This window comes from Hyperolius riggenbachi, chromosome 6, assembly GCF_040937935.1.
Source record: "Hyperolius riggenbachi isolate aHypRig1 chromosome 6, aHypRig1.pri, whole genome shotgun sequence".
NCBI lineage: Eukaryota > Metazoa > Chordata > Amphibia > Anura > Hyperoliidae > Hyperolius > Hyperolius riggenbachi.
In genome coordinates, this window is record NC_090651.1 from 87,016,841 (window position 1) to 87,034,910 (window position 18,070).

General features: G+C 44.0%; 1 protein-coding gene across 6 annotated transcripts in view; it reads left to right on the forward strand.

The window, feature by feature from the left end:
- The window catches only part of PAPPA2 (pappalysin 2), a 478,727-nt gene that overhangs the window by 66,503 nt on the left and 394,154 nt on the right, over nt 1-18,070 (forward strand). For all 6 annotated transcript variants that reach the window (XM_068239634.1, XM_068239635.1, XM_068239629.1 and 3 more), the window contains 2 exons: nt 5,961-6,149; nt 16,778-16,918. The gene's annotated coding sequence lies outside the window, so the exon portion shown is untranslated. The remainder of the gene's footprint in view (nt 1-5,960; nt 6,150-16,777; nt 16,919-18,070) is intronic.

Here is an 18,070-nt window from a genome sequence, read left to right on the forward strand (position 1 = left end):
GCCAGCGTTATGTCGGAACGCTGTTTCAGTGCTGCCGGAGGCATCGTCACATATCGGCGTATCCGCCTCTCCACAGAAAATGCAGACCGTCTGACTCAAATTAAAATGAATCAATCCTGGATTGGAAACGACTATGCAACACTCCAGGACCCCAACCAAGTAACATGAACAATGACCATCTGTGATGGGTTAGCGTTTCCGGTCCCTGGTTATTGAACCTCTTATCTGTATTACATTTATGACTGCATGGCGGTAAAAAGCATGCTATCCGCACGCTTCTTGTCCTCATGCAAGGCATGGGTTGTTGTGTCTGAAAGCGTGGCCTTCTCCTCCTGCGCCTCCTCCTGTTCCATCACGTGTGCTGCTGCTGGGTTAGCGTTGCCGGTCCCTGTTTATGGAACCTCTTATCTTTATTACATTTATGACTGCATGGCGGCAAAATGCATGTTACCTGTGCAAAGAAAACAGACATTTCCCGCATTTAAAAGACAGTTTTCCCTTTGAAACTTTAAAATCGATTTTCTCAAAAACTATAAGCTCTTTTTGCTAATTTTTTTTCCTCTTGTACCCACTCCCAAGGTGCACATACCCTGTAAATTTGGGGTATGTAGCATGTAAGGAGGCTTTACAAAGCACGAAAGTTCGGGTCCCCATTGACTTCCATTATGTTCGGAGTTCGGCGCGAACACCCGAACATCGCGGCCATGTTCGGCGAACGTTCGCGAACCCGAACATCCAGGTGTTCGCCCAACACTACTTGCCACTGATCTTTGGGGCTAGCAACTCCCCTGGTGAGATAGATATGGAGGCTGCCATATGTATTTCCTTTTAAGCAATATCTCTAATACTTTTAGCCATAGAGCCTGAACAAGCATGCAGCAGATCATGTGTTTCTGACATTGTTGTCAGATCTGAGTGAAGCAGATTAGCTGCATGCTTATTTGTCATGTGATTCAGACACTACTGTGACCAAATAGATCAGCAGGGCTGCCAGGCAACTGGTATTGATTAAAAGCAAATAAATATGGCAGCCTCCGTGTACCTCTGACCACAGTTGTGAGAAAAATCTACCACAAATCTAAAATTGATCAGAAAAATCTACCACTACCATTTGATTTATCTTGAACAAAATGAGAAATTTGATCAAATTTCTTGCTTGAATAGGAAAAAAACGTTCGATTTTTCTGTACAGCCGATTGTTTTCATCAAATTGGTGTAAATTTGGATCTTTTTATTTGTATGGTGTATAGCCACCTTTGGACTCTGGGCTTATTTTACTGGCTGCATGCTTGTTGCAGGTGTGGCTCAAAAACCTCTAACTCCAAAATCATGACCGCCAGCCAACTGGCATTGTTAATAAAAGAATGGAGATAGCAGCCTCCGTATTTCTCTCAAATTAGGTTCCCTTTAAAGAGAGTCTGAAGTGTAAAAAAAACAACCAAATACTCAGAGAGGCGCTCGGCTGTGATACAGACCGGTAGTAGTTCCTTTTCTCCGTTGATTGCCTGATGAATTGGGACTTTGTCCGTGAAACACGTTGCATACTGCAGCTACAATTAAATGTTATTTTTGTATTAAAATAACAAATCTCTGTCTGTTTGTCCCCGAGGGAGGTAAGTTTACCAACTTCCCCCTTTTCAACTGCTTTCAGACATTTTTATTCTACATTGGCACCTCTGTTCATAAATTTGTAAATACTCACCTAAGGAGAGGGAACCTCCTGGGTCCTATAGAGCCTTCCCATTCCTCCTACGGTCCCTGTGCTCCACTGCTGAATCACCCGTTAGCAGTCTCTGACCGATGGGTCGGAGACTGCTCACTAGTACCGCTGCTGAGAGAGGCTTCGGCAATCTTCAGCAAACTTTGTGTGCAAATACGCATTCTCACGCATGAGCAGTACGGAGAGCGGCCCGTCAACAGGAGCATTTGAGCTCCCGAAGATTGCTGAAGCCTCCAGCAGTGGCAAAAGTGAGCAACCCATCGGTCGGAGACTGCTAAGGGGGGATCCAGCGCTGGAACGTGGAAAATGTAGGAGGAGCAGGAAGGCTCTATAGGACTCAGAGCCTTCCCTCTCCTTAGGTGAGTATGTTTTTTTTTTTATTATTTACACTTCAGACTCACTTTAAGGCAGTGGGTGACTGAGCTTTCAGGATCCCACCCAGCCATTAGGTTTAAGTACATGCTGAACCACATTCCTACATCCCTGGAATGAGAACCAAGCATATGCCCTAATATGTCCATGAAACAATGGCCGAGGGAAATCGCCCGTCTGTCCTTGCAGCCAATTTGTTCCTGTGTGTCCACAATTAACAACTCTATCTGCTCCCACGTAGATTGGACAGCTTCACCCTCAATGGCAGCTAAAATAAAGCATCAGACCCATAAAAAAAAACAATCTGGTGGGAAATAGGGCAAAACACTTGGTTCGCCGCGTGAAACAAACATTTCTGAGCAGAACATTTTTCAGACATGACCGTTCCTCTGTGTGTAATCATTTCAGAGCATAATGCCCAGTTCATCAAGCTCCAAACTTTCTCACTGACAATCGCCTCTCATAACATGCTGGCGGGGCCAAATCCACTGTTTACACGAGTTATGGCTGGTGTTTTGCTATTAACTTTTAATGAATCCTCCTCTCTGCTCTTTCTTTCGAGTAATTCCTCGATAATGTTAACAGTGGCTTTAAAAAAAGCCTTCCCCTTGTGCATCCATCACCATCTGTCCAACAGATGAACATTACGGCTGACAGCCCTAGAGAGAACAGATATAAAGTATACTTTCATATATAAATAGTTTACATGCTATTATCCTAAAGATGGATCGTTTATGTACTGTTAGAGAAAAAAGCACCAGGGTACTTAGAAGAGGAAATGCATAAATCACTGGTAATCTAGCAGCCAAATGTAATACTGCTTTGCTAGAACTATTATGTATTAGTTAGGATTTCACAGAGTGAACGGAATGCAAGCAGGCACAGGTACAGTAATTATCAAAATACTGGTGATCAATGCACAACACTACTCCAGCAAAATCTTCACACCAGCTTTGAACAGAGGGAAGGGTTGAGGGTCACGTAAATTTGAGCACAAGAGGGACAGAGTAAATTTGGTGCAAGTTGCGAGTTTGATATCTCCCGAACCAGGGCAATCTGGCAATTCCCGGCACTCGGCAACTCTCAGATCCACTAGAATAAGGTGAAAAAGACAAGAAAAAGAGAGCACTCTGAGCAGTGTAAGCAAGCTGGGCAATTGCCCTGCAGAGGACAGGTCTCACTTGGTATTTGTGTGGCTGTGTTGGTAAGAACAACCTATGACAGCAGTTGTCCTGCTTTGGACAGCCGAGGACTGGGCTCAAGCTGGTATACAGAGTAGTGCATCAACCACAGGATCCACCAGCAGATGTCAGAAGGCAGTGGGTGCTTGCTTACACTGCACAGAGCGCTCGCCTTTTCTTGTCTTTTGCACCTCACAAAGATAATTTGGGCACCAACCGAAGTGCCCATGTGAGAAGCCTATAATAGCGTTTAAAACAGTACATTTGGTGCCTGGTAAAAAACAGCTGGTGCCCTTCTATAGAAACTGCTGCTATAAATAGCTGGGCACCCATATTTGCTTTTTTTGCATAGACACCTATGGCGGCGCCCATTAGTGTTAGGTAAAGATAGGGGAAGTTAGTGTTAGGAGGAGGTGAGGGGTGGTTAGTTTTAGGCATATATAGAGGAAAGTTAGAGTTCGGAGTAGGTGAGGGTGGTGGTTAGGGTTAGGCATATGTAGTGGAACGTAAGTGTTAGGAGTAGGTGGGGGAGGTTAGGGTTAGGCATAGGTAGGTAAGGTTAGTGTTAGGAGTGGGTGGGGGTGGTAGGGGAAGGTTAGTGTTAGGAGTAGGTGAGGGGTAATAAGTGTTAGGCATATATAAAGGAGAGTTAGAGAGGAGAGAAAACTCAGGAGAAAAGAATAATTGCATATGGGCCCAGGGGCCATAAATCGTGGAGTGGAGGAGCACTCAGTAAAAGGAGAAATTCCTGCGTGCCCAAGTCAAAGGTCACAGTACCAATGAGGCCCATACAGCATGCATACAAAAAGGGCTGGCACCACAGAATAAAAATAAGCTCTTTATTTATTGTATGTAAGCTTGTAAATAGTGATGGACGCAAATTGAAAAAAATGCACCTTTATTTCTAAATAAAATATTGGCGCCATAAATTGTGATAGGGACATAATTTAAATGGCGTAATAACCGGGACAAATGGGCAAATAATTTACATGAGTTTTAATTATGGTAGCATTAATTTATTTTAAACTATATTGGCCAAAAAACTGAGAAATAATGATTTGTTTTCCATTTCTATCTTAATCTTCCTGTTAAAAGGGATTTAGACAAAAATAATTCTTAGCAAAATGTACTACCCAAAGAAAACCTAATTAGTGTTGGAAAAAACAAGATATAGATCAATTAATTGTGATAAGTAGCGATAAAGTTATTGGCGAATGAATGGGAGGTGAACGTTGCTCGGATGCATACGGTTTGACACTGTATGCTGAAGTGGTTAAATACAGATGTTTTACTATAAAAGGGTAAAATATCAGTATCAAATACCAATATTTTACTATGTTCAAACCTAACCCTACTCTCACACAGAACCCTCCCCCCTGACACCTAACCCTTAACCCCCACAGCATAAACTACCTACTTAACGCCCACCCCTTAACTCCCCCCGCACAAACTACCTCCCTAACGCTTAACCCCCTCCCCCCCGCACACACTCCCTGCCTAGTGCCTAACTCTTAATCCCTCCTCCACACAGACTACCTCCCTAAGGCTTACCCTTCCCACCCGCATACACTACCTGCCTAATGCCTAACCCTTACCCCTACACACACACTACCTGCCTAAACCCCCCACACAGTAGCTACATAAGGGCCCATCTCCTCTACCTCCAGTATGGTGCGCTGCAAAAAAAAAAAAACCTGCAAATTCCCGGGCGTCAATATAGGCGCTTAATAAAAGTATATGCATTTGGGCGCCCGCGGTGCCTGATATATATAGCCCAAATTTCCGATATTTAACCTTGGCGCCTATGGTAGCGTCCAGATAGTCCACTTGCCGCATGCACCATTTTTTTTACTGTCTTGGAATAACACACCTGCATCAAGCATGCAGCTTATCGGGTCAGACTTGAGTCAGAGTCTCTGATCTGCATGCTTGTTCAGGGTCTATGGCAAATGTATCAGAGGCAAAGGATTAGCAGGACAGCCAGGCAATGTGCATTGTTAAAAAGAAAAAGATGTGTCAGCTTCCATATCCCTCTCAGCTCAGGTTCCCTTTAAATTAATTTTGTTGGAGAGATTTGAAAAGTATTATGGAAAGGATCACCACCGGTAAATGTTAATCTTTTCGAAGGGAATCAGGAATTACAGCCTCCATATATCATTGACACATTTACGGTACATTTAAGAAAAAGAAGTTCTTTAAAAAATTCATAAACAAACCATATGTTCTTTGAAGAGGACCTTTTAACCAAGGATTGAAGTTCATTTCAGTCAGTAGCCGATACCCCCTTTTCCACAAGAAATCTTTACCTTTTCTAGATTAGATCATCAGGGGGGTCTGTGAGGCTGATATTGTGGATAAACTCCTCCCACAGTGTGATGTCATGACCGTGGTCTTGATAGTTTGCTGTCTGTGAACCTTGATTCGTTGTGGTAAATAACGGCTTTTTCCAACTGCCAAGCAAGCAATATCTCCCTCTCAGTAACAAACATTCCGTACAGATCACCTGGCAGAAGTAAAGATGTCACTACCAGTGATAAATTTCAGCATGCAAATCAGGGAAAAAGGAAATGGGCATTGACTAAATCTATAAATGAATATTGTAATTAATAACCATTCTTATTTCATTGTTGTTTTCACTACAGTTCCTCTTTAAATGGTGTGTGTATCCCATGGTTTTGTTTTCCCAGAATTCCATACCTCCTGGCTGATCTGGTCCTGGCGGGACTGGCTGGACTTCTGTATGTTGGAAGAGGCGGGACTATAAAAAGGGATCCTGGTTGGACTTAGCTCTAGTTTGTTCCTGGTCTTAGCAGGATTTGGATGATCAGAGCCGGGCTTTACAAGTGTCCCAGTCTGGCACGTGAAATCTTTGGAAGGTAGGATGATTCGATGATCACATTACCTCAGTGGTTCAGTAATCAGCTAATAAACGTCCATATAAACTTACATAGGCTTATGTAATACCACGGACTTCCATTCCATGCTACTGAGCACATCAGACAGCATTGCAATTTCTGCCGTTTCCCAAACAAATATTGTTTTTTATAAGGCCGTAGTGCTAACTCTGTGCGCAACACGTCTTTCTCTCAGAATGGGATTCAGACCAACCATGGCGGAGTTAGAAATTCACATCATTTATCTACTAGCATATTTTTTTTCTTCCTGGAAATCCATACAAGTATGAGGAAAGCAAACAAACTCTCAGAGCAAACTGAACTGAGGACACGATTAGAAGAATGCGCAAGTGCTGAAACGTTTGCCAGGGTGCCCTTGATGTGCTCGGGAAGACTGTGCTATAGGCACGGTTCATGCAGGCAGAATAGACAGGAATGAGTACAACAAAATGATTTGAACATCTGGGACATCTTCCTTGGAAGTTACGCTGTTCCCTGCTTTGTTATTAGATAGGCTGTTGTATTGACAGTTCATTATTGGCTGCTGGATCACTGCGCTAACAATACAGAGGAAAGGGGAAAAACTAACAAAGTCCAAAAAAATAAAACCTCCAAGCTGCATAGTGCTGGCGCTTAAAGCAGACCTGCAAAAGCTTGGACAGTTCTGATGCACAAAAAAAGGAAAGAAAATACGCACGTTAGGCAACTGTAGGGATTAACCACTTCGGGATCACGCTGTTGGGTATCTACATCGGTAACAGTAAAAAAGGGCACAGGAGGCTAGTGGACAAATCGGGCGCCGCCATTCACTCCCATAATAAATATCGTTTAATGGGCGCTCGATAGGAAAAAAGGGCGCCGGAGAAAAATAACGTTTTAAAAGCGGCGCCCGGAGACTTAATGTTTTATTACTGCTTCTCATGATTACACATTATTTATTGATTTATACATTTTTTAATATTATTTTTAAACGAAAAACAGTACAATATTTTTTTCAAACATTATTTTTAAACGAAAAACAGTACAATTTTTTTTTTTTACATTATTTTTAAACGAAAAAACCGCACAATATGTTTTTGAAACTTTATTAATGCTTATCACAGGGGGGTCTTAGGTTTAGGCACCAACAGGGGGGTCTTAGGTTTAGGCACCAACAGGGGGGTCTTAGGTTTAGGCACCACCAGGGGGGTCTTAGGTTTAGGCACCACCAGGGGGGTCTTAGGTTTAGGCACCAACAGGGGGGTCTTAGGTTTAGGCACCAACAGGGGGTCTTAGGTTTAGGCACCAACAGGGGGGTCTTAGGTTTAGGCACCAACAGGGGGGTCTTAGGTTTAGGCACTAACAGGGGGGTCTAGGGGTTAGGGGTAGGTACAGGGGGGGTTACTTAGGCACCAACAGGGGGGGTCTTAGGTTTAGGCATCAACAGGGGGGTCTAGGGGTTAGGGGTAGGTACAGGGAGGGTTACTTAGTAATTTTTTTTTAAACGTTATTATACGTTTCACTATTTAAACAAAAGATTTTAACGGTTTTACAATTGCCGATTTAATGCACATTATTTAATGATTTATAACTTTATAAAACATTAATTTTAAACGAAATACAGTACAATACATTTTTAAACGTTATCCATGCTTATCGTTAAAAACCCCGCGCCCTTTTTTCCCAGCGCCCCTTTTTAACGTACGCATCTACATCATGTTTGTGGATGTTACTTTCTGATGCAGATTTTTCCCAAATCCGGATTTATACTTTTTGTGCCCCTAGGCCAAGTATGTTGTGGCTATCCTTTATTGTGCTGCACTCCCCCTCCCATTCCTTGTGCAGCCCCTTCTTGTATTTCTATCATCTATGTACAGCATCCCCTCTCTTTCATGAACAGCCCCCTTGGGCATCATTTTCCCTTTCCATGTGTTGCTTCCTATTTTCAGCCTCGTATGTAGTAACACATCTTTCATGTCCAGGTGACCCTTGGCTCGCAGCCGCCCAAGGCCTCGGTCTTTGCAGCCTTTTCAGAAGTCCGGCCCTGGTGGTCCCTCCTCCACTGAGGCAGGGGTGAGCAGCAGGGCACAGCGACAGCGGGACCGCTGCTATGGTTAAGGTCAGTGTGAGGCACATTTATTTATGGAGATTAGTCATAGGACTAGTTTTTAGGGTTAAAGATAGTTTTAATGGTTAAAGCTAGCATTAAGGTGGCCATACATTATTCGATATTGTGGGCCGAACGACCTTTCGATCTGATTATTTTATCAGATCAACAGAGAATCGGTACAGCAGCATGGCAAGGAATTGGTCTGAAGGATCGATCGGGAATGCTGGAAAATCTCGGTCACAAGGGCTTGATCGGTGAGCAATGGTAACGGCGTTTGGCAGCTCAGTGATCACCGGGCCCCCGTGTCCTTCCAAGTGTATATGTGTCCCCCCCATGCTTGGCTGCATTGTTAAAGGCTCACCTATCCGTGTGACAAATACACATATCAAGCTTCAATCTTCTGGAAGTTGCTGGGCAGTGTAGTGTGTTGGCACTGCAGGTAACAGGCTTCTCTCTGATCAGATTAGATCAGAGAGGGATTTATCTAATGGTCGATCTGGCCATACATTGAGTGATATATGGCCACCTGTACAAGGCCGATTTATACTTTTTGTGCCCCTAGGCTATGTATGATGTGACTCCGGCGTGTACAGGAGCGTCCCTCCCATTCCATGTGCAGCTCCTCTTCCATGCGTTTCATCCATGTGCTGTAGCTCCCTCTTTTATTAACAGTTCCCCTGGACATCAGCTTCCATTTTTCATGTGTTGTTCCCCATTTTCACCCTCCTGTTTTATACGTAGCAACCCCTCTTTTATTTTCAGGTGCCTGATTGGGCTGCAGCCGCACAAGGCCCAGGCCTTTGTAGCCTTCCCAGAATTCCGACTCTGTAGGCTTACAACTAACATACACTTTTTTTTTAAAGATTGATGTTCAATCTGAAAAAGCCATCTAACTGAATGAAAATATATGAAAAACTAGGGCCACTTCAATTGATTTTCATTCAAACATTGATCGAGCAAGACCATTGTTCTATCAGTTCTACATGGGTGGGACATCTGATGGCATACTAAGAAGTAAACAGGGATATCAGTCAGATATCAATCATTTACCTGATCTAAAGCTTCATAATGGTGTATGGTGGACTTAAAGGGGAACTGAAGAGAGAGCTATATGGAGGCTGTCATGTTTATTTCCTTTTAATCAATACCAGTTGCCTGGCAGCCCTGCTGGTCTATTTCTCTGCAGTAGTATCTGAATAAAACCAGAAACAAGCATGCAGCTAGTCTTGTCATATCTGACTTTAAAGTCTGAACAACTGAAACACCTGATCTGCTGAATGCTTGTTCAGGGGCTATGGTTAATAGTATTAGAGGCCGAGGATCAGCAGGGCAGCCAGGCAACTGGTATTGCTTTAAAGGAAATAAACATGACGGCCTCCATATACCTCTATCTTCAGTTCCCCTTTAAGGGCAAAGATTAGTATGAGGATGAAGGTCTAAACCACGCATGTCAAACTCCGGCCCGTGGGCCAAATCTGGCCCTCAGAGCCATTAAATTTGGCCCCCAAGTGGTTTCCCCACTGTGCATTATGTTTGGCCCACTCTAGACCACCAGAGAAGCTATATTGGAGTTGAAGCCATAGAACACCAGGGAAGCCATATGGGGGAAGTAGGGGGAAAGCACTAAACACTAGGCAACTGTACAGGGTAGGGTGGGGGGCACTAGACACCAGGGAACTGTATAGGAGAGGGAGGACCACTTGACACCGGGGAACTGTATAGGGGAGGGAGTAGAACCACTAGACACCGGAGAACTGTATAGGTATTGGAGGGGAGCCATTAGACACCAGGGACCACTTTATAAAGGAAGGAAGGTGGCTACTAGTCATTGAGGTTGGCCGGCGACTTGCTTCCAGTGTTCAATTTCGGCCCACTTTGTATTTGAGTTTGACACCCTTGGTCTAAACACACCTTCAGTTAAAGTTACTTGTAAGGATTCTGCCTCTTAAGGCAACACTGTGAGTAACAAGCGCCTTACTAATACATCTCGTGTATATAGCCAGGCGACCTGTGCTGTTTCTATGGAGACAGCAGGTGGGACGATGGATGGCACATGGTAAAGCTGCTTCCGGTGGATGCCAGGTGGCTCGGATCTATTTATTGTGTGTTGGAGGCTTAGGCAACAGGGCAATAAGGAATCAGTGTTGTGAATCAGAGCTGCCCCAGTCTGCATCCAGGCATTGGCCATGCACCCACACTAGATTAGAACCATTTTTTACAGTAAAGATAATAAATCAGCAGGCAAGAATGACTTTAATGTTCATAGTGTATGTTGCTACTATGGTTTAGTTCGGCTTTTTGTCTGTTTATGTATATCTATATGGAGCCAGGTGTCCTAGCTCTGAACTGCTACTACTCTCCGCTATCCCTGTTCAAGTAAATGGTGCGAGTTTAAATATTAATTGCTCTCTCCTGCCAACGAGGTATAATGCACTGAACTTCTGCTTACAGTGCTACACATGAAGCAGGATTGTTGCAGGTAGTCAGGGCCAGCGCTTCCATAGAGGCAAATGGGGCAATTGCCCTAGGGCCCCAGAGCCTATGAGGGCCCCCCAGGGTGCCCCCTCCAGCTATGGTGACCCATGAGAGCTGGGATGATTTGGTTCCAAAGTGCGCATCAGGGTGGCCCCCCAAGAACTAAAATTCTCCATTTATCTCCATCATCAGAAATGCTTTTATTGCATGTACATTTAACCCATTAGCAGCTTTAATTGGATTATCTCGTTTGAGATAACTGCACTGCTTTTGACTTCAGTCAGCAAAACTTGTGAGTAGAAAATATAGAAACTGAAAGCAGAAGTCCTCTGTTATTCTCCCACACTGCACCTTAGTGACAAGCGACTATAAATACATATTTAGCAGTACTAATTAGAAGCAAGAAAATGTAACAAAGGAAAAAAAATCTGCTCAAAATAAATTGGCCTGGAGCACTTGCAAGTCTCTAAATAAATTGGCTGCTAAAGGGTTAAAAAGGCTGCCCAGTAAAATAGGCATGTGGAAATCCCAATAGAAGAATATAGAGATATAATAGCATCCCTCACTGTAACGCTATTCTCACACTAACCTACCCCACCTGCTCCTAACACTAGCCTCCCCCCCATATATGTCTTACACTAACACCCTCTATCTACCAGGATAACCTGGTGCCTTAAAGGGAACCTAAATCCTAGGGAAAAAATGAGTTTCCCTTACCTGGGGCTTTTACCAGCCCCCTGCAGCCATCCTGTGCCCTCAGCATCACTCCTGGATCCTCTGGTACCCGCCAGCAGCTAATTTTGTTTTTGCTGCGCGTATCATTACACGTGTTACTGCGGTAACAGGACGCTATAGCAGGTGTCAACGCGTATTAAAATCCGGCTATATTTTAGCTGAGTGCCTAAATCCCTATCCCGATGACTAAACTTTTCTCTGCTTACAACTGTCACGCATTGGCTGTCTTTGGAAAGCTGCTTTTTGGTGGTCTGTATCATGCAAAACAGTGCTGGGTGGATTGTAAAACCTGCGACCCATCCTCCTTTACCTTACTGGTCCATAGCATTCTCATAGTTCTTTATAGTAGTAGTGATGGTAGTGGCACTGGCAGTAACACCAGCAACACTAGTATTCTACGACAGAATAATTAACATGTTATTGAATTGATAAGGCTACTTTCACGCGGGCGCATTGGCCTCAATTCACTAAGCTTTATCAAACACTATCGAACGTTTGATAATTTACCTCATGGGTAAAATCTAATTTTGAATTCACTAAGGTGTTGTAGATTTATTGAACATTTTATCGATAAAACATTCGATAAATATATAACACCTTATTGAATTCAAATATAGATTTTACCCATGAGGTAAATTATCAAACGTCTGATAAAGTGTTTGTTAAAGCTCAGTGAATTGAGGCCAATTGTGTTGGAAAATATAATGGCATTGTGTATTGATATGTTCACAGTGGCGTGTTAGCAGTGAGGTGGAATCCATAGGCATAACTCGGTGAAATGGAATATGGTACCGCATAACATGAGTAATAACAGTTGCAATAAAGCATACTTTTCATGGACTGCAGGCTTCACTGTATGCGTCGCACAACACGCATAACGTGCCAGGTGACTTTTCCACTCCACTTTGTTGCCATCCTGTTCTTACAGGGAATGCAAAGCCCCAGCGTGATAGTAGCCTGAATCTCTGCCCGCCTGATTCATTCATGTCACTTTTGTGTAAGTATGCAAAAAAAAAATTCTTAAAGAGGAACCTTAACCAAGGATTGAACTTCATCCCAATCAGTAGCTGATACCTCTTTTCCAACGAGAAATCTATTCCTTTTCTTAAATAAATCATGGTTGACATTGTGGTGAAACCCCTCCCACAGTATGATGTCATAACCATGGTCCTGACAGTCTGCTGTCTGTGAACTCATTGCATTGTGGAAAATAACAGCTGTTTCCAACTTCCAAGCAAGCAGCATCTCCCTCTGTGCATAGGACTCTCAGTAAGGAACATTCCGTACAGATCACCTGGCAGAACTAAAGATGCCACCACCAGTGATACATTTCAGAATGTAAATCAGGGAGAAGAAAGATTTTGCAATGGACATTCATTGACTAAATAATCTATGAATGAATATTGTAAAAAAAACAAACAATTTTATTCATCATGTTATTTTCACTATTTCCCCTTTAAAGGACGACTGAACTGAGAGGGATATGGAGGCTGCCATATTTATTTCCTTTTAAAAAATACCAGTTGCCTGGCTGTCCTGTTGATCCTCTGCCTCTAATACTTTTAGCCATAGACCCTGAACAAGCATGCAGCAAATCAGGCGTTGCTGACATTATTGTCAGATCTGACAAGATTAGCTGCATGCTTGTTTCTGGTGTTATTGAGGGCTCGTTTCCACTATCGCGAATCGGCATGCGTCCAACGCATGCGGATTCGCACATGTAATGCAAGTGGATGGGCCTGTTTCCACTGTAGCGTTGTTGAGGTGCGTTTTTTTCAGCGGTGAAAAAACGCACAAAAGAGCCGCAGAATTTGCCTGCGAGTGGAATGCATGCGAATCGCATGCGAATCGTATGCAATGTATTTAATAGGGAAATCGCATGCGGTTTCCCCATGCGTTTTTGCCGCGAATTCGCATGCGAATTCGCATAGGTACCAATGTAAATTCACTCAGGCAGTGACATGGTTAAAATCGCATATACCCTCACCTATAAAAAACGCATGGGGAATCGCATCCGCATGCGATTTCATCAGCGGTGGAATCCAGGCGATTCCGCACCGCAATAGTGGAAACGAGCCCTCAAACAATACTGCAGCCACATAGATCAGCAGGGCTGCCAGGCAACTGGTATTGATTAATAGGAAATCAACATGGCAGCCTCCATGGTCTTCTCACTTCAGTTGTCCTTTAAAACACATCTTCACAATATTGTGTTACCCACCGAAGGCGTGCAGACGTCATTATTTAGTGCATGAACCCACTTTACATTTTATTGCAGCTGCTGTGCAATGTCTGTATGTAAGTGTTGTGTATTTATTTACTACAGCTAGCTATTCTTCATAACGTAATGCATTCATTTTAATAGCAAATGTATAGCCGGTAGATGTGAATGCACTTTGGAATGCAGAGCACAAAACAAATGTATTCAGATCTGTTTCCAGCATGTTGGCCATTGTGGTCTCCATTAGCATGTGCTTATCTTATACAAATGTATTACACAGCGCCTGCACCGCATGATGTGTCCATATCCCTATGCCTGCCGTCATTAATGTCTGGATGTAAATGCACATGATGTATGCAGAACAGAGCAGCAGAGGCACTTGCAATACATTAACCTTCCTGCTAGAGCATGGCAGGAGCCCCACACATGCAAATAGAGACTTTCTTAGGAAGGTTATTCTTCAAGTCACCCCTTCTGAGCCTCACCATAGGTCATAGAGATTGCCCTTCACTGTGATAGGTTAAAAGGAAGACAGCCGAGAGCTGGGCAGGGGTGACTGCATGAAAGTCAGGAACTGAAATGAACCCTGGATTCCCAGACTGCTTCGGCATTCTTGAAGGAAGCTGAAAACACCTCTGAACTCAAACATAGGCAAATAGCAGCGCCAGTATATTGCTAATTATATCCCTGAATTAAAGGAATACTGTACGGGGGTAGGGGGAAAAATAGTTCAACTTTCCCGGGGCTTCTAATGGTCCCCCGCAGACTTCCTGTGCCCACGCATCTACACAGGGATGCTCCTATCCCCGCCTCTGGTTCACCTCTAGAATATCTGACTTTAAAGTCGGAAAACCACTAGGCCTGCGCAGCCATGTCCTCGCTCCCGCTGACGTCACCAGGAGCGTACTGCGCAGGTGCAGACCGTACTGGGCCTGCGCAATACACTCCTGGTGATGTCAGCGAGAGCAAGGGTGCGGGCGCGCAGACGCAGTGGTTTTCCAACTTTAAAGTTGGAAATTCCAGAAATGAACCGGAGACGGGGCCCGGAGCATCGGAGAGTGGCTGTGTGGGCACAGGATGTCTGCAGGGGCGGATCAGCTGATTTTGGTGCGCGGCTCTGAGAGCCGAGCGCCGAAACTGGGCGCCCCATAGCAGCAATGCTATGCTGCGTGGAGCGTGTAGCGGTAATTCGGGGCTCTGGCAGCTGCCAGACCCCGAATTACATCTCCCTCCGAGTTGCGACAACTTGGAGGGGGAATAGTATTTAACGCCACCTCAGAGTTTAGTGGCACCGATGAGAGCCGTCATTCGGCTCTCAATGCGCCGAACTGTGTGGCGCCAAATTAATATGCACCCCTGTAGGGAGTAGGGATTAGATTGTGAGCTCCTTTGAGGGACAGTTAGCGACAAGACAATATATATATATATATATATATATATATATATACACTGTACAGGGCTGCGTAATATATTGGCGCTATATAAATAATAAATAATAATAATAATAATATATATATATTTTCAGTGATATAGCTTTATTTAGACATTGCATCATTCTGTCATATTTGCAGTTTAGAAACCACACTAAGCTGTGCAGAACTAATGACCCTTTGCTGCAGTAAAACCTCAAGCTGTCTCTCACTATTTCTTGGTTGTTTAAGCTATTCAGAAGACAGGACCGAGTTCCACCAAGTTGGTCAAATAGCTCAGAGATGCTCTTTTGCATAGATAACAACTCAAGTGTTTTAACTCTTCCTGTACTGGAAAACAACACAAGACTTTATTTTCTTTGCTACTGATGCTTTATTATTTATCTGTACTACACATACAATTCATTATCTCACAAGTTTATTTTCACTTCAGATTTGCTTTAACCCTCTGGGCGATACAATTATATCGCCCAGGAGGTGGCGCAGCACTATTTTTTTAAATTTTTTATTTTTTAAATCATGTAGCGAGCCCAGGGCTCGCTACATGATAGCCGCAGCGCAGCGGCATCCCCCCACCCACCCCGATCGCCTTCGGCAATCAGAGTAAGCAGGAAATCCCGTTCAGAACGGGATTTCCTGCTGGGCTTCCCCGGTCGCCATGGCGACGGGGCGGGATGACGTCACCGACGTCATGGACGTCGTGACGTCGGAGGGAGTCCAGATCCACCCCTCAGCGCTGCCTGGCACTGATTGGCCAGGCTGCGCAAGGGGTCGGGGAGGGGGACTGCACGGCGAGCGGCGGCGGATCGGTGGCAAGCGGCGGCGATCGGAAGTTACACGCAGCTAGCAAAGTGCTAGCTGCGTGTAACAAAAAAAAAAATTATGCAAATCGGCCCACCAGGGCCTGAGAAATCCTCCTGCGCGATATACCCCGAGCTCAGCTCGGGATTATCGCTCAGGAGGTTAAAATGAACACATCTAATGCCCATGTTTTCATGTGGGAAAAATCTCCCGGCTTGCAGCATTTTTGGCACATTGCATGCATTACCACTAGTGTTGGGCCGAACAGTTCATGACGTCACGCACATGCGCAGAGAGTGCCCGGCAACGGGAGCGCGATCTAGGACGCGCTCCGCCGGGCCAGCGCAGACGTACTACTCCGGGTCATTGCGACCCGGAAGTAGTAAGAGGCCCATGGATTTAGAGATGTTCGCCGGCGAACGGTTCGGGAACCGTTCGCCACATCTCTAATTACCACTGTTTTTTTAACTATTATGAATAAAAGCCATTGCTTTTCAGCATACAAACTTGCGTATGGGGCAGAAGAACACATGCGAAAATACATGTGCATTTTTCTTCCATACAAGTGTGATCTCTCCTTTAGGGCCCATTCACATGTAAAATCACAAAATGCTTTGCGCTAATCACAAAACGCCTGCGATCGGCGCCAATCATGACAGTGAGAACACTGCCATAGGATAACAAAGCTTTAAAACACGCTAGCGCTTTAGCGATTACCGGGAATCGCCCGCTAATCACATAAGTGTGAATTGGGCTTATGTTTATATCAAATCTACTGTTGAATCTGTTAAATTGTATAGTGTTTGGGCACCTTACACAGAAGTGGGGCTCACAATCTGATGTTCTTGCCACATTTTAGGGACAATGCTTTGAGGAGTGAATGGACCGGCCAGTATGATTTGTGCTTGTGAAAAGAAACCAGAACACCTGAAGGAAACCCACGCAAACATGGGAAGAACATACAAACTCCATGCAAACACTGTCCTGGCAAAGAATGAAGGTGAGTGCACTGTTACTGCCACTAAAACTAGGCTTACCTTTTCAATATATCGTTGACTAGAAATCGATCAGAGCGTATCAATTATTTCACCACCTTGAATACTCAAATTTCAAACAGTTTTCAAAGCGGCCTTGAACTCAGAACTTCCTCTCTGCTCTACAAGATACGCAACAGCAAAATAACTTTTAGTTTCAAAGTCTTTTATTGTGAAATCAATAAAAACGGTACATAGTTAGCCAAAGGGAGTCGACACCACCCAACATGGGCGGGGCGACTGCATAAGAAAAAGTGTACAAGATTACAGTCATTACATAATTAAACTGTGTATAGTACATATAACAAAATTGTTTAGCAGCAACATTTCTGGAAGGAATAAGAATGTAAAGAAACACGGTGCATTCGGTAACATTTGGGGGTAACAGGCTTGATAATGGTAAAGGATATCATAGAGTAAATATGAGATTCAGTTATAGAGTCATAATATCATAATAGGAGAAACAGAGGTACACTGCCTGGGGTCACCAATTGTCATTATTGTCATGTCTATAGTTTTTAACTTGAGCCTCCAGCGTGTGTATATTTAGAAGTAAACTACGCTTCCAAGACTGCTGATAGACTGAGGTTCCCTCTAAGCTCTATCCATGGTTCCCAAATATTTATGAATTGATCCATTGTATCTCTAATTAAGGCATTAAGGCGCTCACACACCATTATGTGGTCAATTCTTTGTTCCAATACTGCCAAGGACAGTGAGGGCTGCAGCCATTGGGAAGCTATATAGGTTTTAGCTGCTACAAAAATATATTGTAAAAGTCTGTGCTGTGGGTTTGTGAATTTTGGGGGCTTTAGTCCCAACAGGTAAACCTTAGGGTTTTTGACTACACGGGGAGAGAATAGGCTTGATATTTTCCTGATTAGTTTTGACCAAAATAATACGACTTTTGGACATGTCCACCATGTGTGGAAGGTAGTCCCATTTGCAGTGCAGCCTCGGAAGCATTGCGGGGGGTGAGTTGGGTCAATTTTGTGTAAGCGTACTGGATCTAGATATGATCTATGCAGGAGCCTAAGGGCCCTTTTCCACTAGCAATCGCTAGCGTTCACGCTGAACGCTAGCGATTGCTGAATCGCAATTACCGGCGATTCCCCGAC